At 43.8% G+C, this 26938-nt stretch overlaps 1 protein-coding gene across 7 annotated transcripts in view, besides 1 other annotated feature; it reads right to left on the bottom strand.

Moving 5' to 3' along the window:
* Frmd4a (FERM domain containing 4A) overlaps positions 1-26938 on the bottom strand; it is a 596394-nt gene that overhangs the window by 267666 nt on the left and 301790 nt on the right. The window lies entirely within an intron of this gene.
* Positions 4921-6720: an enhancer, noted in NCBI's record as "VISTA enhancer mm28". NCBI's record gives its function as "enhancer in: limb[7/11] | branchial arch[7/11] | nose[7/11] | facial mesenchyme[7/11] | other[7/11]" and the evidence as "EXISTENCE:transgenic organism evidence [ECO:0001131][PMID:17130149]".

Raw genomic sequence — 26938 nt, 5'->3', positions numbered from 1 at the left:
CCCCCAGAGCCTATATAAATCCTGTCTGTCCTTCTACTTCCTCTCTGAATCTTGTCTGAGCACTGGCTCCTTCTTCCTCTGAAATCCGCTGTAGTTAATGCCATCCTTTCTCTTGACCACTGCTGGCTAGTGCCATGTGCCCTATGCTCCCCTACCGACCTCACTGATTTACCCAGCTCCTTCAAAAGTTGTACCGAATGCATAGCTTCCTCTCTCTCTCTCTCTCTCTCTCTCTCTCTCTCTCTCTCTCTCTCTCTCTCTGACTAGTATGTAATTCAGTACAGGTTGGCTAATTGACTACAAAGTGGTGACATTTACAACAATGGCTACTTGTTAAGGAAGGGGAAGGGAAATAGGAAGATCTTTGCCTATGAGATCTCAGTACTACAGGTTATTGAGGTTTTTGTTTTTTGGTTTTTTTTTAAAAAAAAAAAAAAAAACAACGCTATGTCACAATGGAAGAAAGGGAGGCAAAGTCAAAAGTCTCGGGTCATACAATTAAGTGCTAAAACTGAGATTTGCCCCAGAGCTATTGGATCTCAGTACCACACCCACTGCACCAATTAGCATATCTGATGGGAGAGGCAAAGGACAGTGGAAGGAAGCAACTAAGTTTGAAGTTGAGATGAACAAGGCTTTGTATGTAGACAGCAGACAGCACTCAGCACTCGAGAAGGAAATGGCACTCCCTGGGGATAGGTTTCCCTTGAGTCAGCAGACTCTCCAGCAGGCTCCCCAAGACCAGGCATTTACCTAAGGTGTTGGGCCGGACCTCTGCAGAGCTCACAGCTCTCAGACCTAGCCCTATCCCTCACATGTCACTGTGTGCCCTTGACCCTGTGATTCAAATCACTCTAAAACAGTTTTCTCAGTTTTGCATAAAGCTGGACAGTGAGGAATCTCCTTTTTTAGGTTACCTTGGTACATGTGAAACACACATAGATTGAACATTAAATAAATGTCGCCTGCTGTTACCAAGAATGTCTAACTTAGGGCTGAACGGTTTGGCTGAGTCAGTAGAGTGCTTACTACACAAGTGTAAGGTAAGTTCAACCCCCAGCAGCCAAGTTCAAAGCCAGGCATGGTGGGGTGGCTCATGCCTGTAACCCCAGGGTTAGAGGTGTGGAGGTTCCCTGGGCATTGCTGGCCAGCCAGCCTAGCTGAATTGGTGAGCTCCAGGTTCACTGAGGGACTCTGTCTTAAAAAGTTAGGCAGAGGATGATCGAGGAAGCCACCTGACATCAACTTCCTTACACAGAAGTGTAACACATACGCAGAGAGGAATGGGCGTGGGAACGGGAGAGAGAGGAATGTCTAACAGCTAACTAAGCCGTAGACACTTGGCTGAAAGGCTGAAGTTTACTCGTTCACACACTCCAGTAGGTAGGACTCCGTCCATATCCTTTGGTATGCCACACAGCAGAGAGACAAGGGAAATGCAGAGAGTTTTCAATGTGAGCAGAGAGCAGCAGCTGATTGTATTTAAGGGTCACTAGATATACCACCGCCCCCACAGGTCAGAAACTCAACAGGTTCACTGGCTAGGGGAGCAGAAGTAAGCCCTGCTGGGAGGTAGTGACACCACACTGTGCAATCAGTGTTTTCTACACTTGCTGAACTAGAGGATTAAATGTGATCTCCAGTCACGAACTGGACATCAAGACCACGTTCCTTTCTTAAGGCTCAGGGATCATTGAGAAAGATGGGCGAAGAGTGAAGAAACACTCTAGAGAAACACAGTCTCTAGGACATGTCAGCACTGTTGCCCTAGCAACACGTCAGCACTGCTGCTCAGCAGCCGGACTGCCTATACAAGATCTGCACAGGATCAAGCCAGGCAGCAGTTTCCTCTGGAGTGGGAGGGACTTCCAAGTCTCTCCTCCCAGATAAGAGCTATTGGCAGCTGATAGCTTCTGGCAGGGGGAGAATCAGTTCTCTGGATGGCTGTGGCCCCTGGTTGGGTAACCAAACTCTGGTGGATAGTCCCACACCCATCAGTGTATACACAGAGCAAATTGGAGTTAGTGGGCTATACGCAAAATCAGAAAGAGGACATGAAGTTGAGAGGGGGTAGGAGTGGGTCTGGGAGTAGTTGGGGGGGGAACGGGGGTTAATATGATAAACATAGTATATGCATGTACAAAATTCTCAGAGAATTAATATAAATATATTAAAAACAAAGTGAATCTTTAAGTAGGGTGAAAGCGAGGGGCCTGGGGAGACAGCTCGGTTGAGGAAGTGACTGATGGAAGCACAAGTATCTGCATTTGAAACTCCAGGATCCACGTGAGTAAGAAATCCAGGTCCAAGTGATGTGCCTGCATCTTAGCACAGAAGAGGAAGGGCCAGGAGGAGTCCCAGGACTCACTGCATACTACAGTCTTCTGTTAGAGTTGCTGTATTTTATTAGATGCTGTCATTCATCTTTTACTTTGTCTTGTTATAAACTAAACATTATCACAGGTATGTATGTATGCATGTATGTATGCATAGGATAAATCTAGCAGACATAGAGATTGGTATTATCTGTAATTTGAAGCACTGGCTGTGGTCCTCTTGATGAGAGGACACTTACACCCCTAACCCACTGTCTCCAAAACCCTTTCTCTTAGCCCCAGTCTGCGCTGACTTTCTGACTATGTGACTGCACACCTGCACTTCCCAGCCTGTCTAGCAGCTGGGTGTGGACAGGTGACTGAGTTCTGGCCAATAAGATGAGAGGAAAAGGTCTGTGCCCACGTGCAGGGCTGGCCCATTAAAACCTCTCTCAGGGAGTACTACTCAGCTATTAAAAAGAATGAATTTATGAAATTCCTAGCCAAATGGATGGACCTGGAGGGCATCATCCTGAGTGAGGTAACACATTCACAAAGAAACTCACACAATATGTACTCACTGATAAGTGGATATTAGCCCCAAACCTAGGATACCCAAGATATAAGATATAATTTGCTAAACACATGAAACTCAAGAAGAATGAAGACTGAAGTGTGGACACTATGCCCCTCCTTAGATTTGGGAACAAAACACCCATGGAAGGAGTTACAGAGACAAAGTTTGGAGCTGAGATGAAAGGATGGACCATGTAGAGACTGCCATATCCAGGGATCCACCCCATAATCAGCACCCAAACGCTGACACCATTGCATACACTAGCAAGATTTTATTGAAAGGACCCAGATGTAGCTGTCTCTTGTGAGACTATGCCGGGGCCTAGCAAACACAGAAGTGGATGCTCACAGTCAGCTAATGGATGGATCATAGGGCTCCCAATGGAGGAGCTAGAGAAAGTAGCCAAGGAGCTAAAGGGATCTGCAACCCTATAGGTGGAACAACATTATGAACTAACCAGTACCCCGGAGCTCTTGACTCTAGCTGCATATATATCAAAAGATGGCCTAGTCGGCCATCACTGGAAAGAGAGGCCCATTGGACTTGCAAACTTTATATGCCCCAGTACAGGGGAACACCAGGGCCAAAAAGGGGGAGTGGGTGGGCAGGGGGGTGGGGGTGGGTGGATATGGGGGACTTTTGGTATAGCATTGGAAATGTAAATGAGCTAAATACCTAATAAAAATTTAAAAAAAAAAAACCTCTCTCAGGGTCCTTCCATCCTCTGTCCTCCCTTGTCAGCAGCATGAAGAAGACACTTAAGATGCTAGAAGAGGAGAGAGCTACAAGAGGATATTGAATAACCTTGTGGGAGGCTGTTTAGCAATCAGAGTACAAGTTTCTGTTATATTAGCATTGATTCTATGTTATCTGCTGTGGATCTAAAGTTTCTCTAAGCTGGTTGTGGTGGCATACACTTTTAATCTCAGCACTTTTGAGGTAGAGGACCTCTGTGAGTTCCAGGACAGCCTGGTCGATATACTGAGTTCCAGGCCAACCAGGGATATCAATGATATCCAATGTTTAGATGTATCAAATAATAAAAATGTATTGTGCATAGTAAAAAGTTATTACTAGTAATTTATTTCATATGACACAGTTGCTCCTTCGTCTGAACTGTATGCCTTCTCTCGATCTGCTGGCTGTCGCTAGAAAATTCTCTTCTATCTTACATATCCTGTTTCCATTTTTCAAAGGGAATTAACATGACATAAAAATAATCAGATTGCACAATAATCATTCACTGGAAACCCATCTGGCATGGCGATGAGCTCATACCCTTGAGAATGAGGGAAATTTCCATCTGAGGCTGGAGAGTGGCTTCCAAAGCTGGCCAGCTGGCTTCCCGAAGGTAAAGCGGTGGGCTAGTAGAGTGCTTAGTGCTAGTACAGTGCTTAGTGCTAGTACAGTGCTTAGTAGAATGACCAGTGTCAAATAGTCCAGTCAATTTCAGCCCACATATGAAAACACGGTATTCTCCACTGGACTTAGATGCTTGCCCTAATGGCTGGCACAGCAGCTTTGGCTGGTATGCAATGTTCCTCTTGTCTATCTGCCTCTTCTGCCTAATTAATTCCCATCTCCTTTGCAGGTCTCTGCTTCCCTAATTCCCTTCCCTCAGACTATCAGGCATTTTGCCTTAAAGTGCTGGCCTCCAATGTAATTTTTGCATGAGTCTACAAAATGACATTGTTGAGTGGCTGCCCCATCTCCATTGAGTTCGAACTCTGCAAGACCAAGAAATCATATTGCCACCCTGTCTCCAGAACCTAGCATGACGCCTGGCTCAGGGCACGGGTGGTCCTTATTTGTTAGGTGAATGAACACTTAATACACAAATAAATGAGCAATCAAATGTACGTCAAATGAATGGAGAAGCCAAGCAGAGAAAGCTGAATATGCCATGCCTGGGCTCGATGTGATAGCTAGAGAGAGAGTGTGTAGGATGCTTTACCTGGCTGCTAGCTGTCTTCTACCAAATTACTTAATTGAAAGAATATTCCAAGTAAATGATAGTTTGTATGGCTGATGGAGGCCCTGGAATAGATGCCTACAGGGAGGTTGCTGGGCTCCTTCCACACAGGAGTCAAACCACACAGAAGCCTGTGCAGAGGTAGCAGAAGCTGAACAAAGCTAGATCCTGGTCATTTTCCAGAGGCTCTGGCAGTGTTTTGGTGAGTGTTGCAGGACTGTCATCCACCAAATGAGGAGTGGCTGACAGCATCACTCGAAGCTAATTCCAAACCTCCAAAGGAAGTGTAATTTCCCAACAGAATAAACAAAATGCATTCAAAGAAATGAAACACTTCCCTGTTACCTTAAAAAAAATTATGTACAAAGCAAAAACTCACCCATTACACTGTTCCCAGTTGGCATGAAGGAAGTTCACTTCTAAAATCCAAGAATGATGGTTTTGCTTTTAGTCCCTACTAAAAGGTCATGAATCCATTTTGACACTGGAAAATACTGCTTAGAGAGATACGGTGTGTGACTGGTGGCAGCATTGGCTGCGCATACCTTTAATTCCTGTGAGTTCAAGGCCAGCCTGGTATACAGAGCCCTTACACACATGCACACACACACACACACACACACACACACACACACACACACACACACAGAGAGAGAGAGAGAGAGAGAGAGAGAGAGAGAGAGAGAGAGAGAACGAGGGTGTATCCTGACAGGTTCCATCTGTTTTGAGGAATGGCCGAGAAGGAACAACAAATGAACGTGCAGATCGGAATAAGAACTGGAATAAACTTGCTGATAGTTTTTCCTTGGTATAAGCTGCCCGCCCCTTACTCTTTTTATGCACAGCACATGTTATAGATCAGTGAAGAGGAAGGTAGGTTCAAGCCAAATGTAAGCACTAAATAATATAAAAGATGCCGCCCTTTGAAAGCCTACATCGCCATAACGACACGATGAAAGGGGAACAGCAAACATAGCAAATTGAGAATCAAAGTGGAACCTTGCACATGTGGAAGCATTCGGCTGCATCGCAGCCTGCCCCCTTTGGTCCAGATTGCTTGTGTTAGTTATTTCAGAAGATACATATGAAGACTGAAACCCTGTCACACTGGAGAGGAATTGTCTGTCATTCTGGAGGAGAGATGGTGTCAGAACTAATCATGCAGTTGGTGGGGCTGAGTTTACAAACTCAGGCTTCTAGGAACTCTGTGCTCCAGAAACGTGTTTCCTATTCCAAGAACACAAAACGAGTCTCTGTGATGACAAACTCCAACTGAGGTGGCAGCTTCATGTCTTACCTATTTTCTCTTACAATCTGTGGGACTACAGAACTATAACTAAATGCCAGCCTGGCTATGTGGTCCACAAAGAGGCAGTGTTAGCCTTAGGGAAAAACCCCAATGATTATGTAGTAGATTTTTTTTTTTAAAAAAGGCAAAGGCCTCTCCCAAATTCCTAACCCCTGGGTGGTTACTATAGCTACTGGACCAACTTTCCTTCTTAGACGTACAACCCTCACATACCAAAGTGCCTTTGAACCATACTTCCATATTGGGAGATATACCCTATGACTGCCATAGGCCTATACCCTAAGACCAGGGAGACCAGAGGCCCAGGAATGTGGCCCTCTTGGGTGCTTTTACAGCAGGCACTAGAAGAAAAATACATGAATATTTATAACTCTTATGAAGGGTATGGTTTCAAGGAATAGAGGGCAGGGGGAAAATAACCCCAATCCAATGGCATCTAAGTGAAAAAAAATTCTCAAGCAATCTAAAACAGATGTCCATATGCCATACATGTGTGTGCTGTGTCTTTGAGGCCAGCGCAATTTATGGTGGGCCAATAATTCAGATTGTTCATCTTATAGTTTCTTATAGTTTGAAAACACAGGAAGGGGAGGGGGGAGGGAGGAGTGGGGGGAGGGAGAGTCATTTGGAAGCTTACGTTTTATAGATTCTTATTGCTGTGTATCTCTGGGCTGATCTCTAGCCATGTCCTTCTGGAGTCATTACTTCAAGAACGAAATATTTTAATTGCCATTGGCTGTGACTAATTCCCCTTTCCACTTTGACTTCTGCTCTCTGAGATGTCCTCCCTGGATCAAGCAGCCATGGAATGTCCATGGGTATTTTTGGAATGCCACGAGGAAGCTGAGAGAGGACACATTTGGTCTGGGGTAAGAAGGCTGGATATCTGAGGTTCAGATTCCATGTTACCCAAGACACTGATAGCTGCACCAGCTGAGAAATGGCTGCTGGCAACGCTGCAGGGTCCCCAGTGCTGGGTCTCAGCCATGTCCAGGGAAGGCTCGTGATCCTACCAATCTATGGCCCTGGCTGTACAGATATGTGGCTAGCAGAAGAGAAATCATGTTTAAAATGCTGAAAGTCAGAAGCCTTCTATGGAGAAATCTTCCCATCACCGGGCTTGTAAAATTACAGAGGATTCAGTATGTACAACTCCAGGCCTGGTTTCTCCCACCAGAAATGTCTGTAGCAGACAATGCCTGCAATTATAAAGCATCGCTGCAATGTCTTTTAATTGAAGGCAGTAGAATCCGATGGGATTTGCTCACAAAGCCTGTGTCTAGAGGTGCACACCTCTAACGCTTGATTCTAAACATCAAGCGCCTTCCGCCATAGACTACTTATAAAAGAAACTTGAGAGGGATAACTCCAAAATTCTATAATAATTAAAAAAAAATGTTCACAGCTTTCCAATGAGATGCTGTGGAGTCTGAAAGACAGCCACTTAAGCCCTCGGGGATGAAAGAACACATTTTGATCTGCCTTATCTTTCTCTCGTCTCAGTGGAATGCGTTACCAAATCGTGGGCTTACGACAAGAGATCTAAGAGCAAACAGGGAAACTATGTTGGCCTAAAAGTATAGTGGATGGAGAGATTATTCCGTGGCTAAGAGAACTGGCTCCTCTCGCAGAAGATCTGGGTTTAGGCCTCAACACTAGCTCCACACTTAACAGTCATCTGTAACTCTAGTTCCAGGGGACCCGACGCCCTCTTCTGGCCTCTAAGGCTACATAGCACATTCAGGCAGAAAAATACTTGTTCATATAAAATACAAATAAGGGGGCTGGAGAGATGGCTCAGCGGTTAAAAGCACCAACTGCTCTTCCAGAGGTCCTGAGTTCAATTCCCAGCAACCACATGGTGGCTCACAACCATCTGTAATGAGATCTGACGCCCTCTTCTGGTGTGCATGAAGATAGAGACCGTGTACTCATATACATTAAATAAATAAAAAAAAAAAGATGTAAAATACAAATAAGTAAATCTTTTATTAGAAAGATAGTGCATAAAGGGATGTATAAGGTAGTTAATTGATAATTTTACTTTTTTTAAAAAAAGATTTTGTGATGTGAACACTGTGAGCCTTCTTATGCTTATGACTAAATTTTCCATTCACATCTAAAGTTTATATAACTTTGAATCATTTCTCTTCTAAAGCTCCCACTCCCAGGTGTGGGCATTCTAGCCTGCGTAACTAACCTGTGCTGGAGGGTAGGGTGGTAAAGGGCTGTGTGAGAGACACTGGAGACAAATGAAGCTTTTTGTCTCCACAGCTGTGACACAGACTCAGTTGGAGGTGTGAGGTTGACATTTTAGAAGTGAGTAAGCCCATTTTAGAATCGGGCACTGCTATAGCACAGGTTTGTCCCCTCCACGGGTGTGGTCACAGGTGCTCATGTTCATTTTTTTTGTGATAATAAAGGCAGCCACTGCCTATCTAGTGCTTCCCATTTCATCTGAGTGATCTGAGTGATCCTCACTGCCTAGAGCTTTGTGTGTGTGTGTGTGTGTGTGTGTGTGTGTGTGTGTGTGCATGTGTGCATGCATGCCTACCTCGGATGGTTGTAGCACTGAGCTACAACCTCACACTTAACCCTCATTTTTTTAGCTGTCACTTATGGTATTATATCATATTATATGTAAAAACATATGCACATAAAATGTGCACATGTGTATAGTGCATGAATCCATATGCACCTACACATATGTACATAGGTGTTTGTAAATTGTCTCTTTCTTCTTTTGCCTGTTTGTATAATTTTAATTATTTTCCTGATTCATTGTTTATGTAGATATAAACATCAAAATTTTAAATTGCTTTAAAGATTATAATTTCAGAAGTACATGTTTATAAGGTACAGTGTGATACTCCATAGAATGCCTACTAAACAAAGCAAGGTCATTTAAGGCCCACCCCTGCTGTGCTGCTGCTACAACTATTTGGGTTTAATAAACATCTTGCCATCTGACAGTGGAATGAGGCTCCTTAGCCTTCACTCTCTGGATTGCCTTTACAACAGAAACTCCTGGAGAGCCTTTCAAACATTTTAACACCTAGGCCCCTTTCAATTAAATCAGAACCCCTGGGGATCACGTCTGGGCAAGGAGAATGTGGATGTGCATAAATGTGCATGTGTTTGCACAAACATGTGTGTGCATGTGCTTATGGAGTGTAGAGGACAACCTCACAGATCATCCCTCAGATACTGTCTACTCTTTCTTTCATTGGCCTGGAGCTGGCTCTAGGGGAGGCCAGCAAGCCTGACTTCTGTCCCCCCTCCTCAGCAGTGGGATCAGAAGCAGCAGCACCATGCCCTCCCCCCTTTTAATGTGAGATCCGACTCAGGTGCTTGCCTTGCAAACACTTTACTGAGGTATCAGCCCAGCCTGCATGGGTGTTTTAAAGGCAGGCTGGTGAATCTGGACTTCAGCATGCTAGCCTAGGGAGACACTAAAACCCATGAAAGCACCACTTAAGCAAAAAGCATCAAATGGCATGGATTACTGACAGGCAAAAAACTAAATGCACTCTTGATGCATTTTCCAAACAACACTACCAACACAGTGCATTAAAAATCAACACCATGTCACTTTAGTATATTCTTCATTATTTGTAACATTATATACATATATGGAAGGAAGAATATATATATATATATATATATATATATATATATATATATATATATATATATATATATATATATATATATATATATATATATATTTCCTTTTGTTTTTCCTGTATTTCATCATTGCAACACTACAAAGCTATTACTCTGGTACTGTAATGGAGAAAACAAAGACCAGGAGAGAAAAACAGAGTTTTTTTTTTGTTTGTTTGTTTTTTGGTTTTTGGCAACATTCTTCTCGTGCAGTTAGTTATTCTTTGAATGTCTCTCAATGCTGCTTTTTGTTGAAATGAAATGATCATGTTCTTGACAATTCCCCATGAGGCTTTGAGCTCCTGAGGATGAAGATCATATCATTTTCAATGTCTCTTTAAGCCAGCTCTGCTGGCCAGTGGACATGAAGGTCTCAGGGCAGGTGGGAGTTGCCAGGACTTGATAAGTCTATTCTGGAAGGCATTTGGACCACCCGTGGTCCAGCACAGGTTTGAAGCTTTTGGCTTCCCTTCCTTCTTCCAACCCCCTCAGTTGGCTCTGGAGTATACTAACCAAGCCCTGTTATCCTAGACTGGGGTTAGCGAACTAGTTTAGACTTGCCATCCCGACCTTCCTCCTAGCAACTGCTTTCTGGGACCACTCATGGGAGTCAAGTTCAAGTTGCAAACAGGGCTGTGTAGATCAGAAACGACTTCTCTCCTTGAGCCAACCAGCTTAGCTTGGCCAGGGAGGGACCAGGGACAAATAAGAAAGCCAGCCCTCCAGTCCCAGAGGCCCACAGGCTCAGGTAACATAACTGCCACTCAGCAAATGGCTGCTGAATTGAATTGGACTAGATTGAATTGTGGTTACACGGGAATGTTTTCCTGGGACTGGCGGCTAATAAGTCAATATTCTCTTCAATATACTTCAGCTGTTAATGGAAGGCCTGAAAAAGTCTCTGGGGAAACAAGGGGCTTGGCTACCCAGCTCCCTTGATTTTGAAGTTTAATTTTACTTTTATTTTTAATTGTATTTGTGTGTTTGTATATGTGAGTGTACATGTGGGTAGCTATATGTGCACATGTGTGCATACACACGTGGAGGTCAGAGGTCATATTAGATTGTTCCTCCAGAGCCACCCATCTTAGTTTTTGAGACAGAGATCCTTACTAGGACCTGTAAGTCCCAGAGTAGACTAGGTCTGCTGGCCTGTGAGACCCAGGGCTCTGGCTGTCTCTGCTTCACCATTGCAGAGATTCAAACCCTATGCTACCCCTCTAGGCTTTTTATGTGGATCCTTGGACTTGAACTCAGGTCTTCATGCCAGTGTGACAAACACGTTACCAAACAAATGATCTCCCCAGCCCTTTGAAGCCCAATGCTCTATATCAGGTGATAACCTGACAAGACAAAAGAGAAGTAAGAGGGTAAGAGAAGATTTGCTAAAGGCCAGGAGCCGGGTCCCCAATCTCATTTGTAATCACAGCAATGTCTGCAGAGACAGAATTATCTAGACCAAGTTATCATTCCAAATGCCAGGATGGAGACGAGGCGGCACTGGCCTGGAAAGTAACATTTCAGGAAAGCTTCCGATTTCATCAACCTGCAGACTTCCCCTTCCTCTTGAGTCTCTCAGCACATTTTGTTTTTGTGGTCCCCCAGAACTCCCTTAGATTCATAACTTGTCATTGAAAAGATTAAGGTTTTTTTTTTTCCCATGATGGTTGTTCATTTTTGAGAGATTTTCCTCAAGTTTATTTTACACAAGATTTATTGGTGACATAGCTGCTGTTTCTAGTAACACAAAGGTTACTACAAAGGTATGCCTCCTTCAAGGACAAGAATTCCAGAAAAAGCGCATCTCCAGAAACTGTGTCTATAATCAGAGAAGGGGCCAGGACGGGGAGGGAGTGTCCATATGAAAGCCATCTAGCACCTGGGGCCTGGCTACCAAGGAACTGTCCCTGATGCACCCCCCCCCCCCCCCCGCCCCCAGACATTGTATGTGGGGAGAGGAGCATGAAGCCTGGAGCTATTTAAACATCGTGGTTCATTAGGGGATTATACACCGCCACATCACACCTAGAAAGTACAAATCCAGCTGTGTCTGCCTGATGCCAAACAGCGTGGTGAGCCAGCAAACGGGGAAAGAGGCCAAGCCTGCTCAAGTTGACTTAATGAAATAAACTGGGTTGCAAAAAGCTGTCAGCCAAAGAGAAGTCTGTGACTGCCCTTTGAAGAGGAAGCCAGAAGAATTTGGTTTCCCTCCCCCAGCTCCAGCAGACTGGTCCCTCTCAGGGTGGGCTGGAGATCTCAGGACTGACACCTCCCTGGCAAGTGGGAATGCCACCAATCTGAACTGTTGGTGGCTGCAGGAAACAGATACTTCTGTCTTCCTTTTGGAAGTGTTCCACATTTCCAGACAACTGACTGTGAAGTATCAGCCTCTTGTGCAAAGTGTCATCTTTGGGCCAGGGCTGATGCTCAGGGGTAGAATGCTTGCCTAGTCTGTGAGACCCTGGGTTCCATTCCCACCATTGCAAACAAGGAAACTGAAGGGCTGAAGAGATAGCTCACCGAGGAAAGTGCTTGCTGGGGCTGAGTTTGATCCTCAGAACACAGGCAGAAAGCCAAGTGTGGTAGCATGTTTGTAACCTCCCATACTGGGGAGGTAAAGTAAGATCCCCGAGGCTCCCTGGCTACACAGTCCAGTTGAAATCTGCGAGCCTCAGATCAGAAGAGGACTTCTTCCAAACAGCAGGTAGGTAAACTCCCAAGGAAGGCCATCCAAGGTTGTCCTCTGACTACCACACTTACATGCATCCATATACACAGGTGCACCCTCACAAACCTATGTCCCATCCATGAGATAAAACCCCAATAGCAAATTTCTCATAGGTTTGAGTGAGACATGGGTCCAAGTGTTTGATTCCAGAGAATCCTGTGTGAGTGAGCCAACACAAGGAGAAGGGGCTGAGGAAAGCCCCAGGGTTCCTCCTTGGTGCTCTTGCCTCTCAGCCTTCTGCTGTGAAGAGTCACATCTGTCTCTTACCCAAGAATGTCACCACATGTAACTTGTGTGCACATTGCTCAGAAAACATCAGACCTTGCTTGGGAATCTGGAACCCATAAAAAGCACTTGCTTAGTCTCCACAGCCAGAGATACCATGCTTTAAATCACTGGCTTCTGCCACTTGCATGCTAGATGAATTTAAAGCAACATGCATTCTTTAATAACCCCGTCCTTCAGCTGGTGACCCTCTTCTATAGGGTCACCTTGCAGACTGAACTTAGAGCACCTCACATGGGCCCAGGCACCTAGGAAGGGATGTTCCATTAAGGTTATCCAGATCCTAATTGATGGCAAGGTGTTCCCCAGCCTCAAGGAAAGATGCTGGTCACTCTTGATCCTCCTCTGTTACCTGTCCCCCTCCCCCACAGCAAAGCAAAGTGAGCTTTGGTCCTACCTGGTAGACAGCATTGGGGATGCACCACGGTTTTAACATCAGCTGCAGACGATGTAGGTTTCCTTCCCTGCAAGTCCTTAGTAGCCGGCAAGCAAGGTCCCAGCTACATGGTACGTCTTCAGAGCCCAACAGCCCAGCAGCCATGCCAGCTCCAGGCCTTGCCCTGGCCCCTCTGTTCCCAGGCCTACATACGGGGGTTGTGTTCCTTTAGTAATGCAAAGTCCCAGAGTCACTGAGATCTAATCAGACAAGGCAAAAATGCAGTCAAAATGATTCTGCTTCCCCTCGCTCTCCTCTCCCACTACCTACCCTGGCTAATCTGGAGAGACTGTTTTCTTGCAAGGATTAGCACACGTCTCCCAGTCTCTGGGGACCCTGCAGGCACCAGGGAGGAATAAACCCTGGCCTGCAGATAACCACCTATCCTTGTCTCTCTATAGTCCTGCACACTGCTGGCTCTCTGGCAGGTCCAGACAAAACCGAAAAGAGTGTGAGGCAGAAACATTCCAGGGCGAGAAAGTGGCGGGGAGAGAGCTCCAGAGTCCGTTGCCAGTATCCCCATGACATTCCAACGATTTTTCTTAACTCTCCGAGACTTGGAGAACCCAGGAGTTTCTGCACGGTGAAGCCAAATGTTTAATTTTATATCAACACTGGAGCACTGGCTATTTTTCTGGGTTACTTGTAAGGCACGGGCCATTTTCCTTGGAATCATACTAAATTTAGGTTGGGATAGAAAGCGAGGAAGCTTATATCATGGATTTAATAGCCACATCCACGATTATGGGGGAAAATGGAGAAAGGAGGTCACAGCAACATGTATCATTTTTTTTTTCTCCCTTAAGATCTATGACTGTGCAGGCTGTTTGATGGATAAACCATACATAGAACTTAACCTAAGAGAAAGACAGTCAGGTAAATGGGTTGCAACTGCTTGTGAGCTCAGCTTCCCTTTGGTTGGCTTTTTTGGGGGGTGGGGAGGAAGATAGATTTCTTGCCATTAGATCAGGCTAGCCTAATACTTGCCATATGTCCCAGGCAGCCCTGATTTTGTGCCCTTTATGCCTCTACCTCTCGAGCGGTCGCTGCTATGAAGAGCATGCAGTACCACATTTGGCTGGTTGACAATTATATTCAACCATGTTTCAGAAAGATTCCTGCTTTCTAAGTCAATAGATTGTATACCAAAAGGTGAGATTCCAAAGCTTATAGGGACAGTAAGGAACCTGGGAATGCAGTGAGGATACAATCTGTATGACTAAGGCAGGTCAAGGGACTGGGCAGATGATAGCATTAAGTTCAATTTCCAGCAACTGCAGGACAGTTCACCACTGTCTGTAACTCCAGTTCCAGGGGATCTGCATACAGGCAACACACTACTTCATGTAAAATTAATAAATCAACTTAAAAAAGGAGAGATGGGTGAAGTTCAATCTTAATATTACTTAGATTGAATCATCTTAAAAGAAAAAATGCTTGGTTGATACTCAGGCATAGCTTTCTTCTGTGCATCTTATTTATTATTCTTTATTTTCTCAACTCTTACCTTTATTATCTTCTATAACCTCCTGGAATATCCTGGAGTTAGACAAGGTTGAAGTTGGTCCTACCATTTCCTGAAGGGACCAGGACAGATTGATTGTCTTTATGATGTATTCAGCTGTGGAATGGAAACACTAGGCACCTCACTGGGCTGTTTCAAGGATTAACCAATAGCACAGGGCACGTGGGTGGGGTGGGGTGCGGGGGTTCAGCACTCACTCACTAAGAGACTTTTTTTGGTTCCTGCCAAACTCAAGATTATTCCAACCCTGTGATTCTCTAAGTCATGTTTGCTTAACATCTTTTCTCCCTTTGTTATTTTATTAGTATAAGAAGATAGTTCAAGTTTAAGACGATAGTTTTAGAAGATTGTTAGTTTAGTCAGTACTGGAAGATTGCCTTCTGTTATGCCTCTTTTGGGTGAGTTTTAGTGTCTCTCCATGCATGATGACTTTCACTCAAAGCATCGCCTTGATTTGATCCTACATACAATTCATTCATGGGACGTTTTCGTATCGAAAGGTTGGGTGTGCGAGAGAAGTGTGCTTTTCTATGCCCCATTGGTGGACACTATTTTACTTAAATGGAGAAAGAAAAGGAGAGGGAAGGAGAAAGAAAGAATCCAAGAAGGACAGAGAGAAGGAAGGATAGGTGCTAGGAGACAGGGAAGAGCTGAGATAACGGGAGGCAGAAAGCATCTGCATAGAGTATATTAGCTAAGTGCCCTGGCGTTTCCCAGAGAAAACAAATGCTCACGGTATGAACGCAGTATATATACTTCTGCATGTGCACCCTAGTGCTCCCTACCCTCTGGGGAATTTGGCCACCAACCAGGTTCTTATCACAAGCATATAATTATGGAACAGACAGGGAAGTTCCAAAGACATCACTGTTTTATTCTATCACTAAATAATTGCCTTTAAAAGTGAAAAGAAAACTCACACACACACACACACACACACACACACACACACACACACACACACACACAAGCTTAAATATATATTTAGCATATGGCCTGGGAATTTTTAGACTATAAAAGTGCTAATATTTTTAAAATGCCTGAGTATAAACATGAATTTCTGAGGACAGCAAGATGCACTCAATGGCCCTAAAGTTTTCACTACTGTGAGAATTAGCGGGTGTCCCTATGGAAGCTTGCATGGTCATGGGAGCTTGTCTTTGAGCTCACAGAGGCTCAGGGTGATAGACTGCTTTGCCTAATGAGTGCAGAGCTCACCAATTTGGCTAGTCTGCCTAGCCAGCCAGCCATGGGGATCCCTGTCTCTGCCCTCTTGAGTCATGGGGTTATAGGCAGGCCTCCGTAGTCACCTGATATTTAGTGAGTATTAGGGATTTGAACTGAGGTCCGCAAGCTGCACACAGATGCTTCACCCATGGTCCATCTCTCCAGTTCCTCTTTCCCCCTTCCCCTTAGCACTTCTCCGAATTCCCTTTGCCTCTACTGCTTCTCTTAACACAGTGTTTCTGATAGCATAGGCTACTCAAGTGCCTTTTCCCCATGCTGTGGGGGCTTTAAGATGTTTTTTTCTGCTTTGAAAAGAAAACTCAGAAGAAAATAAATTGAAAGTCATGTGGAGCATAATAAGGAATAAAATTTGCAGATTCATAAATATACAGGAAACAGCACAGCCATGGAGAAGTGTATTTATAGTAGCCCAAGAAATGTATTCTCCAAACGCAATCTAATGTGACCCATCCAAGTCGTTTAGTGATCATGACTGCCATTTTATCAGAGAAAATGTCAGACAGAAGATTGATGGGAGAACTCATTGATGTCAAGAAAGTCACCAGGAGGCACAAATGGATTTTAAAAAGAAGTACTCATGCAGGAGTGTGTGTGTGTGTGTGTGTGTGTGTGCTGTTATCTTTTAGTGATAAGACCTGGAGGTAAAGGGTGAGTTGGACATCAAAGCCTATTCCAGTTGTAACCCAATATATAGAAATGTCTATGAGGAATTAAAGTATATGTCAGATGCACACTTTTAGGACTAAGAGGGGAGGGGTCAGTGCCTCCTGTCTTCGGTATAGAAGCTGAGACAGTGACAGGAAGTTGAGTGACTCCAGAAAAGACTTCAGAAACGGCTGCCCACAAACATTTTCAGAAAGTGTGTGTTGTAGAAAGGTTCCTTTTGGGTTCTGCTGCATTTAACAGATATATTCTGTTTATGTGTCACCTGTGAATGACAGCTCTCAGCTACTTAATCCTCAGTTCAATTCCTCATTCTCTTTCTACCTCCCGACAAAGGGCTCAGACTGAGATTTCAATTGATTGATTTATTTTTGTATGTACTTGTGTGTGTGTGTGTGTGTGTGTGTGTGCGCGCACATGAGTGTGTGTCTGTGTGTGTGTGTATGCATGTGAGTGTATGTGTGTGTGAGAGTGCATGCACACACATTATGTGTCATGTCTCAGTATGCCATCAACCCTTTTTCTGAGTCAGGGCCTTCACTGGTCTGGAGCTAGCAGATTCAGCTCGGCTTTCTGGCCCCTGGGATCCCTTTCCCTCTACATGCCCAGTGCTGGGATTCCATGCAGGTATCACCACATGCAGCTTTTATAGATGGGCTCTGGGGACCAAACTTAGGTCTACAAGGAACAGAGCATCTTCCAGTCACTGAGGTAAGAATTATTGCACAAGTCCTTCTGTATATCCATCAAATATATTTGCTATGAATTCTAAATGCAGCCAGAATACTAGATAGGACAAGGTTAGATGCTCCCCTCCCTCTTTCTCTCTCCATCTTTCCTTTTGTCCCTGCTGTGGACTGAGCCCAGAGCAGATCTTGGTACATAGTGGGACAGTGCTCTACACTGAGCCACAGTCCCAGCCCTGCTTTCTGCTTTGGACTGTAAATGAAGGTGGTGATAACTCTTTGATGGTGTTCTACACACACACACACATACACACACACACACCCCACTTTATTGGACTGTAATTTGTATATCAAATAATTAAAAGTGTGCTACTCACTGGGCATGGTGGGGTACTCCTTTCATTCCCTGTGAGGCAGAGGTAGGAAGATCGCTGATTTGGAGGCCAGTCTGGTGTACAGAGCAAGCTCCAGGACAGCCAGGGTTACATAAAGAAGAAAGCCGGTCTAGAGAAACAGAAATAAAAGTGCACAAAAGCGCTCCTCAGTGGTTCTCAGCACATACACAGTGTCTGTCCACACATCACTGTAATAGAATTTCAGAACTTTCCAGCATCGCTGCCCCACAATCCCCACAACCCATTAACTGTCACACTCACCTGCTCTTTTCCATCTCACCCTGTCACTGGCTAGAGGTGACAACCAGAAAACTACTTCCTATTTCTATGGTACCGCCTGTTCTGGATATCTATTGATGTAACATTTGTGCCTGCCTTGTTTTACTGGGTGTGATGGTTTTCCAGGTTTCCCTGTCTTGTAGCACTTACCAATTCTTTTTGAAAAGACTTATTTTTGTTTTGTATTTAGTTGTGTGCTTATACATGCATGCATAGACATCCTTGTGGCCAGAGGAGGTTGTCAGGTAACTCAGGCAGACTTCCGGGTGCTTGTGGGGACCAAGGCGCGTCCTCAGTAAGAGCAGAGAGCACTTTCATTTTTGAGAGAGGATCCCATTGTGTGATTAGGGTTGGGCTGAAAGCTTTATACGTAGATAATCTTGCCTCTGTCTCCCCAGTGTTTGAACCGAAGAAGCAAGCGTACTTAGCTACTTAAGCCATCTCTTCAGCCCTACCAACATTGCTTTTCCTTGCTAAATGGTCTTCCCTGTGATTTCACCAAGTGTATTTGTTTTTCTGTTTATGGACTGTGGGGTTGTTCTATGCTATTCTGAACGATGCTGCTGTGAGCATATGTGTACACATTTTTGCCTAGGTGCATGCTTTTGGTTTCTCTAGGGCAGATGCAGCTAGAATGGTGTATCTACCTCCACTGGTCATGCAGAGACAGTCTCCTTCCAAGGGCCCGCCAGCCCGCACTGCATCTAAGCAGCTGCATCAAGAGGCATTGCCACAGGCTCGTCCAGTCTCCCATATTTTTCAACACTCCTTTTATGGTCCCGCTTGTTGGTTCTAGCCATCCTAGTTTGTGCAAAGTGGTAGCATTCTGGCTTTCCTAACTAAAGTTATGACACGGCTTCTTGCTTTTCCTAAGTAAATTTTATGATAGAGGGCTGGTGGAGACAGCAAGGTCTGCTTTTAGAAGAGGTAGCCTGCTTTACCTCCTGACTCAGCCTCTGGCGTGATAGAAGGCAAGGCTAGGGCAGAGAAGCTCTGAGTGTCCTCTTCCTGCCTCAGCAGTTCCCCCTCCACCTCTGCTGCTGACCGTCTCACACTCACCATCTGAGGACAAAATCCACACACTTCAGCAAGTTACCATTTGTCACTTTTGTTCCAATTTTTGGGGAAAGGGATATTTGGAAATAGCACTTGCCTGCAAGAGTGAGTGGGCGAACTGCAAAACCCAAACCCAAACAAGCTCTGGAAACTCAGAGGAATCTCAGGCCTGCTCATTAACACATGCAATCCCATAGTCGGGTCTGGAGAATGTCCAAGCTTTGACAAAGACTCACCACGGATGCTATCACTGTTTCTTACCCTCTGAACCCCAAAGGCCCAATGATAGACACTCCCTGTGTCCTTAGAGTGGGATGCAGGAGAATCATTTTCAAAAAATGCTTGGCCACTTCTATAAAAATATTTTGGGTCCCTGGGAAAGTATGAGAGATGCAGTAGCTGCCCTCTGGCTTAAGCAATCTGGAGCAGTGTGCCAGGAGCTATGTTTAGAAATATTTCTCCCAGGCTCTCAGAACCATCATAGGAGAGAGATCTTATAGCCGTAAAAGTGATGTCATCTACTTATTACCCCTTGTTAGGAAGGCAGACCCTCACATCCACCCCAGGCCTCCACAGAAACAGGCACCAGGGCCCCCTGAATTAAATCAGTGCAGGCCTGAATCAGAAAGTAAGTGCATTAGTCTCTTCTTGGTTGGTTTCCATGGAACTTGGTGAATAACGATGGCTTTTGAGTATAATATATTTTCCAAGCATATGTTTATGTAATCACAGCCTGAAATTGAGACAAAACAAAACAGAGCTAAACAAATCCCACAGGCCTTGTTTTGTTTCGGCCTATAAGGCACTCATGGGAACAACGGTCTGGAGTTTGTCAATAGGAACGTTCTAAAGGGAGGAGCCTCATCCATGGAGGGACGGGGCTGCTTGCTCCAGAACCTGTCTCGATGGCCCCAGGACGAGTTCCTTTCCACAAAGACATATGGAGCTCATGGGAGAGTCACCTAGAGGGTAATGAAACAGTCTCCCTCTGCAAAGGTTCTGGAGAAGCTTATCGATCGTCTGGATGCCGTGAAAAGGTCGGGACAGCTCAGCCAAGGGAAAGTTCTTTTAGTGAGAAACAGGGAAATTTCATAAGAGATAAAATTTTATGAGAGATAAAACCACCTAGTTTTTATCTATAGTTCAATTCTCTAGAATTCTTGGCCAGAGTGGGACTACTCTGTCATTTATAATAAGATAGCCAGGAACATGTTTTACTCACACACACACACACACACACACACACACACACACACACACACGTATACTATAGAGAGACAAGTAGAAAACTAATATATATATACATATATTAGTATACTATATATTCAATACTATATATATATACATAAATGTATATATATATATATATACATACACACACACACACACACACATATATATATGTTTTCTAGTAGTCTCTGTTGTCTTTAAAACTTCTAACTTGTCTATTTTTCTTTTCATCTTTGGTACATTGAACTTAACAAGAAAGAAAGAATCACTGGAGGATAGTGTGTGTGTGTGTGTGTGTGTGTGTGTGTTTGTGTGTGTGTGTCTGTGTGTGTGTGTGTATTTTACATGGAACCAAGGGCCTTGAGGGTGTCAGGCAATGTATTGTGCTTTACTACAAATGTGAATTGTGAAGGAGTCTCATACTCAGGCCCTGAGTCAAAGTGTGATTGAACGCAGACCTCTAGATTCCTATAAGTTCTGAGACAAGTCTGATTCTCCAGGGCTGCATTCTAGCACAGCTGGGCCAGACGTGTCCTTTATTCTAATTCATCATATTTTCTGTTCACATGGACCCCTGTATGCATGGGCTCCACAGCTGTATATGCAACCAATTACAGAGACAAAATATTTTTTAAAATTATACTACCCCTGAATATGTATTGACTCTCCTTGTCAATATCCCTTAACATAATGTAGTATAATAGCTATTTCCCCAGCATTTGCATTCATTACATATTATAAGTAATTTAGAGACATTACATAGGCTTTATGCAAATAGTATTTTACTATATACAAAGGGCTGAGCATCCATAGATTTGGGCATTTGTAGGGGTCTAGGAACAAATTGCCCATGGCTACAGAGAGATAGATAACTCTTCTTGATAGGAAAATCTTAGCTCTCATATGGAAATTTATAGATGCTCAATTATTTTAATAAATTTTCTCTCATAACAATGACAATCACAACAACAACAACAACAACAACAACAACAACAACAACAACAAAACCCCAAAAAGACACCGTTAATTATCTAGACCAAGTTGGTCAATGGGGCTTTAGATTGTCAATGAATGAAAACTCTCTATAGTGTATTTATGTGAGATGGGACCAGAATTCTTTGATATGTATACAATCAAGCCTCTTTTAGGCTAGGGTTGCTAATGTAGTAGCTGTTTAGACTTCTGAAGAATTTAAGCTGAGCTTTCTCATTAAGAATTCTTAACAGATTAAAATATTTCTTCATGTGCCTGACTTTTGGGTTATTTAGACTTTCTGACCATAGATGATGTGATCTGTTTGAAGTCCACAGCTAGCTGAGGATGTAGGCTGTGGACAGAGATTCAGAAAGGAAGAACTAATACCTAAACCACAGAAAGACCCAACAAAGATAGAGAACTTCAGACCAATTTCTCTTATGAATATCGATGCAAAAATCCTCAATAAAATTCTCGCTAACCGAATCCAAGAACACATTAAAGCAATCATCCATCCTGACCAAGTAGGTTTTATTCCAGGGATGCAGGGATGGTTTAATATACGAAAATCCATCAATGTAATCCATTATATAAACAAACTCAAAGACAAAAACCACATGATCATCTCGTTAGATGCAGAAAAAGCATTTGACAAGATCCAACACCCATTCATGATAAAAGTTTTGGAAAGATCAGGAATTCAAGGCCCATACCTAAACATGATAAAAGCAATCTACAGCAAACCAGTAGCCAACATCAAAGTAAATGGAGAGAAGCTAGAAGCAATCCCACTAAAATCAGGGACTAGACAAGGCTGCCCACTTTCTCCCTACCTTTTCAACATAGTACTTGAAGTATTAGCCAGAGCAATTCGACAACAAAAGGAGATCAAGGGGATACAAATTGGAAAAGAGGAAGTCAAAATATCACTTTTTGCAGATGATATGATAGTATATATAAGTGACCCTAAAAATTCTACCAGAGAACTCCTAAACCTGATAAACAGCTTCGGTGAAGTAGCTGGATATAAAATAAACTCAAACAAGTCAATGGCCTTTCTCTATACAAAGAATAAACAGGCTGAGAAAGAAATTAGGGAAACAACACCCTTCTCAATAGTCACAAATAATATAAAATATCTTGGCGTGACTCTAACTAAGGAGGTGAAAGATCTGTATGATAAAAACTTCAAATCTCTGAAGAAAGAAATTAAGGAAGATCTCAGAAGATGGAAAGATCTCCCATGCTCATGGATTGGCAGGATCAACATTGTAAAAATGGCTATCTTGCCAAAAGCAATCTACAGATTCAATGCAATCCCCATCAAAATTCCAACTCAATTCTTCAACGAATTGGAAGGAGCAATTTGCAAATTTGTCTGGAATAACAAAAAACCTAGGATAGCAAAAAGTCTTCTCAAGGATAAAAGAACTTCTGGCGGAATCACCATGCCAGACCTAAAGCTTTACTACAGAGCAATTGTGATAAAAACTGCATGGTACTGGTATAGAGACAGACAAGTAGACCAATGGAATAGAATTGAAGACCCAGAAATGAACCCACACACCTATGGTCACTTGATCTTCGACAAGGGAGCTAAAACCATCCAGTGGAAGAAAGACAGCATTTTCAACAATTGGTGCTGGCACAACTGGTTATTATCGTGTAGAAGAATGCAAATCGATCCATACTTATCTCCTTGTACTAAGGTCAAATCTAAGTGGATCAAGGAACTTCACATAAAACCAGAGACACTGAAACTTATAGAGGAGAAAGTGGGGAAAAGCCTTGAAGATATGGGCACAGGGGAAAAATTCCTGAACAGAACAGCAATGGCTTGTGCTGTAAGATCGAGAATTGACAAATGGGACCTAATGAAACTCCAAAGTTTCTGCAAGGCAAAAGACACCGTCAATAAGACAAAAAGACCACCAACAGATTGGGAAAGGATCTTTACCTATCCTAAATCAGATAGGGGACTAATATCCAACATATATAAAGAACTCAAGAAGGTGGACTTCAGAAAATCAAATAACCCCATTAAAAAATGGGGCTCAGAACTGAACAAAGAATTCTCACCTGAGGAATACCGAATGGCAGAGAAGCACCTGAAAAAATGTTCAACATCCTTAATCATCAGGGAAATGCAAATCAAAACAACCCTGAGATTCCACCTCACACCAGTCAGAATGGCTAAGATCAAAAATTCAGGTGACAGCAGATGCTGGCGTGGATGTGGAGAAAGAGGAACACTCCTCCATTGTTGGTGGGAGTGCAGGCTTGTACAACCACTCTGGAAATCAGTCTGGAGGTTCCTCAGAAAATTGGACATAGTACTACCGGAGGATCCAGCAATACCTCTCCTGGGCATATATCCAGAAGATGCCCCAACTGGTAAGAAGGACACATGCTCCACTATGTTCATAGCAGCCTTATTTATAATAGCCAGAAGCTGGAAAGAACCTAGATGCCCCTCAACAGAGGAATGGATACAGAAAATGTGGTACATCTACACAATGGAGTACTACTCAGCTATTAAAAAGAATGAATTTATGAAATTCCTAGCCAAATGGATGGACCTGGAGGGCATCATCCTGAGTGAGGTAACACATTCACAAAGAAACTCACACAATATGTACTCACTGATAAGTGGATATTAGCCCCAAACCTAGGATACCCAAGATATAAGATATAATTTGCTAAACACATGAAACTCAAGAAGAATGAAGACTGAAGTGTGGACACTATGCCCTTCCTTAGATTTGGGAACAAAACACCCATGGAAGGAGTTACAGAGACAAAGTTTAGAGCTGAGATGAAAGGATGGACCATGTAGAGACTGCTATATCCAGGGATCCACCCCATAATCAGCACCCAAACGCTGACACCATTGCATACACTAGCAAGATTTTATTGAAAGGACCCAGATGTAGCTGTCTCTTGTGAGACTATGCCGGGGCCTAGCAAACACAGAAGTGGATGCTCACAGTCAGCTAATGGATGGATCATAGGGCTCCCAATGGAGGAGCTAGAGAAAGTAGCCAAGGAGCTAAAGGGATCTGCAACCCTATAGGTGGAACAACATTATGAACTAACCAGTACCCCGGAGCTCTTGACTCTAGCTGCATATATATCAAAAGATGGCCTAGTCGGCCATCACTGGAAAGAGAGGCCCATTGGACTTGCAAACTTTATATGCCCCAGCACAGGGGAACACCAGGGCCAAAAAGGGGGAGTGGGTGGGCAGGGGAGTGGGGGTGGGTGGATATGGGGGACTTTTGGTATAGCATTGGAAATGTAAATGAGCTAAATACCTAATAAAAAATGGGAAAAAAAAAAAAAAAGAAAGGAAGAACTAGTTACCTTGGGGCTGGATTGCTAGACAAATGGGAGACATTGGGGCAGTGGCACAGACGTTTATGATTCAAAGGTCAAGGTTAATGAGTTCAAAGTAGTTGATCAAAGTATTTTGAACAATGAATCTGGAAGAAAAGAAAGTAGAACCAACAGAAAGCACACTAAAATTGCACACAGTGGGTCATGGTGGTGTACACTAATAAACAAACCAGAAGAGGATGAGAGGGGACCACCATGGTTTGGGGACCAGACTGGAATCCACCTTTCAGGGACAGGAAGATCTCTCTGTTTGTAAAGTATATTCCTTGCAAGCAGGATGACTTGGGTTTGATCTTCAGAGCCCACACCAAGACACATGTGAGATACATGCTGATAATCCTAGTACCAGGGAGGAAGGATGAAAAGAGCCAATGAGAGGCCCTATCTCCAAATTAAAGGTGGATGACACTTGAGGCACACCAGCAGAGGTTGTTCTCTGGCTTCCACATGAACACACACACACACACACACACACACACACACACACACACACACACACACAGACGTGGGGGAATACAAGACTTAAAGGAGCGTCAAACAGGTCAGACTTTGATGTTTCTGCCTACACTAGGGGACTTCTCACTCACTGGATTAGTGTAGGGGTCAAGTTCCTAGTGTGACACCTAGGACCTGTGGGTGGAAGTAGGTGAGAGGGAAGTAAGGCCCTGCCTCCTGCCTCTACCTTTTATTGGTCATCTGGAACTTCCTCTTTCTGCACCTCTCCCATGTCTTGCCAATGTCTGACACAGGACACAGGGATTCTATAAGTGAAACATTTACTTAATCTAAGGCCTGACATATCCCTGAATTCCCAAGAGGTCTTTTCCCTTCACTTGGGGTAAATAAATCAAAGATCATCTTCCCTGAAACTGAGGCAACTCTGCCATTGGGGAAACGATCAGATATGTAAGAATAAAAAGAGACGGAATGGTCTTCAATTCACAAGAAAATGTCACTACTTCTGCTCAGTCACTCCACGAGAGCATGTGGTCATCTATACGAACAGCAGTACATTCAGCCTTGCTTGATTAGCTGTAAAACATACAGAAGATTGATGTGTTTTCCTTTAAAAAATGTCTTTGTGTGGAGCAATTGGATTCAAAGTTCCACAGAAGCAGAAAGGAATTGGACAGGATGTCAGCTATTTTCCCTAAAGGAAGTACCACAGGCAACAGTTTCTGATTTGGAGACTGCTGGGGTACTTAAGAACTAAGTACCGTCAGCAAATGTCTCTTAATAAGGCAGAATCAGTGCCTCACTGTCCCATAGCTAGAACTGCACTTCTCATAAATTAGCCACTGGTGATAGACAGGTCTAAAGAAGTCTTAGGACTGGCCATTCTGTTCACTGTGACGGAGGCCATGTTCCTGTGGGCTGGTTCTGCTCAAGGTCAAGTTGGATGGTCAAGACAGCACATCCCAGCAGCCTACAACAGTTTTTAGAGTTAGATGTTACAGGCTGCTTCAGGCTGTAGCTCCATCAAAATAACTTTAAACACAGGTGGGCTTCAGGGAGTAGAGATGAGCGGTCTAGAGTAGACAAGGGACAGAGTCTGTGGCTCCAGCAGACTGCACCATGTTGAAGAGCAGGAAGCACACCAAAGCCCATTGACTTGACCCAGATGTAGGAAAGAAACTACGAGTTATCCAAAGCCACGAGGGTTTCCAGCATACCTTAAGGCAGTGACTTCAAAGCTGTAGAGTCGGCTATTGTTGCCTGCTCAAGTCAGCCGAGCATGATCTGCCTTTCCCATGGCCTCTTGGTGGATGGCTCTAGCTGTGCATCAGAACCACCTAGAAGCTTTCTACTTGAACCCATCCCTGGGGATTCTGACGTTACTGTCATGGGGAAGGACTCGGGATTCCTTATAGGCACCTTAGGGTTTCTATTATAGAGCTGAGGAAGAGAATCACTGTCCAATAGATCTCAAGGTCACTGTATGTTACATGAGTTCCTCTCACTCATGGTGTTGAAGTTTTCTGCCAGCCATGGGGACACTCAGAGTTGCCTGGAAACTGCTAAAACGACTCTGAACTTTCTCATATGTGACTCAATAGATTCTTGCTAGGATTCTAGAGTTCTTGTTTCTTTTCTACTTGTGTGTATGAATGTATGTTCATGTGTGTGCAGGTGCATATTAAAGTGTGTGTGTAGGCCAGAGGAAAAAAAAAAACCTCAAGATTTGTCCTTCAGGAAA

This window comes from Mus musculus, chromosome 2 (assembly GCF_000001635.26).
Source record: "Mus musculus strain C57BL/6J chromosome 2, GRCm38.p6 C57BL/6J".
NCBI classification, from domain to species: Eukaryota; Metazoa; Chordata; class Mammalia; order Rodentia; family Muridae; genus Mus; species Mus musculus.
This window is presented reverse-complemented; position numbering and strand designations above follow the sequence as displayed.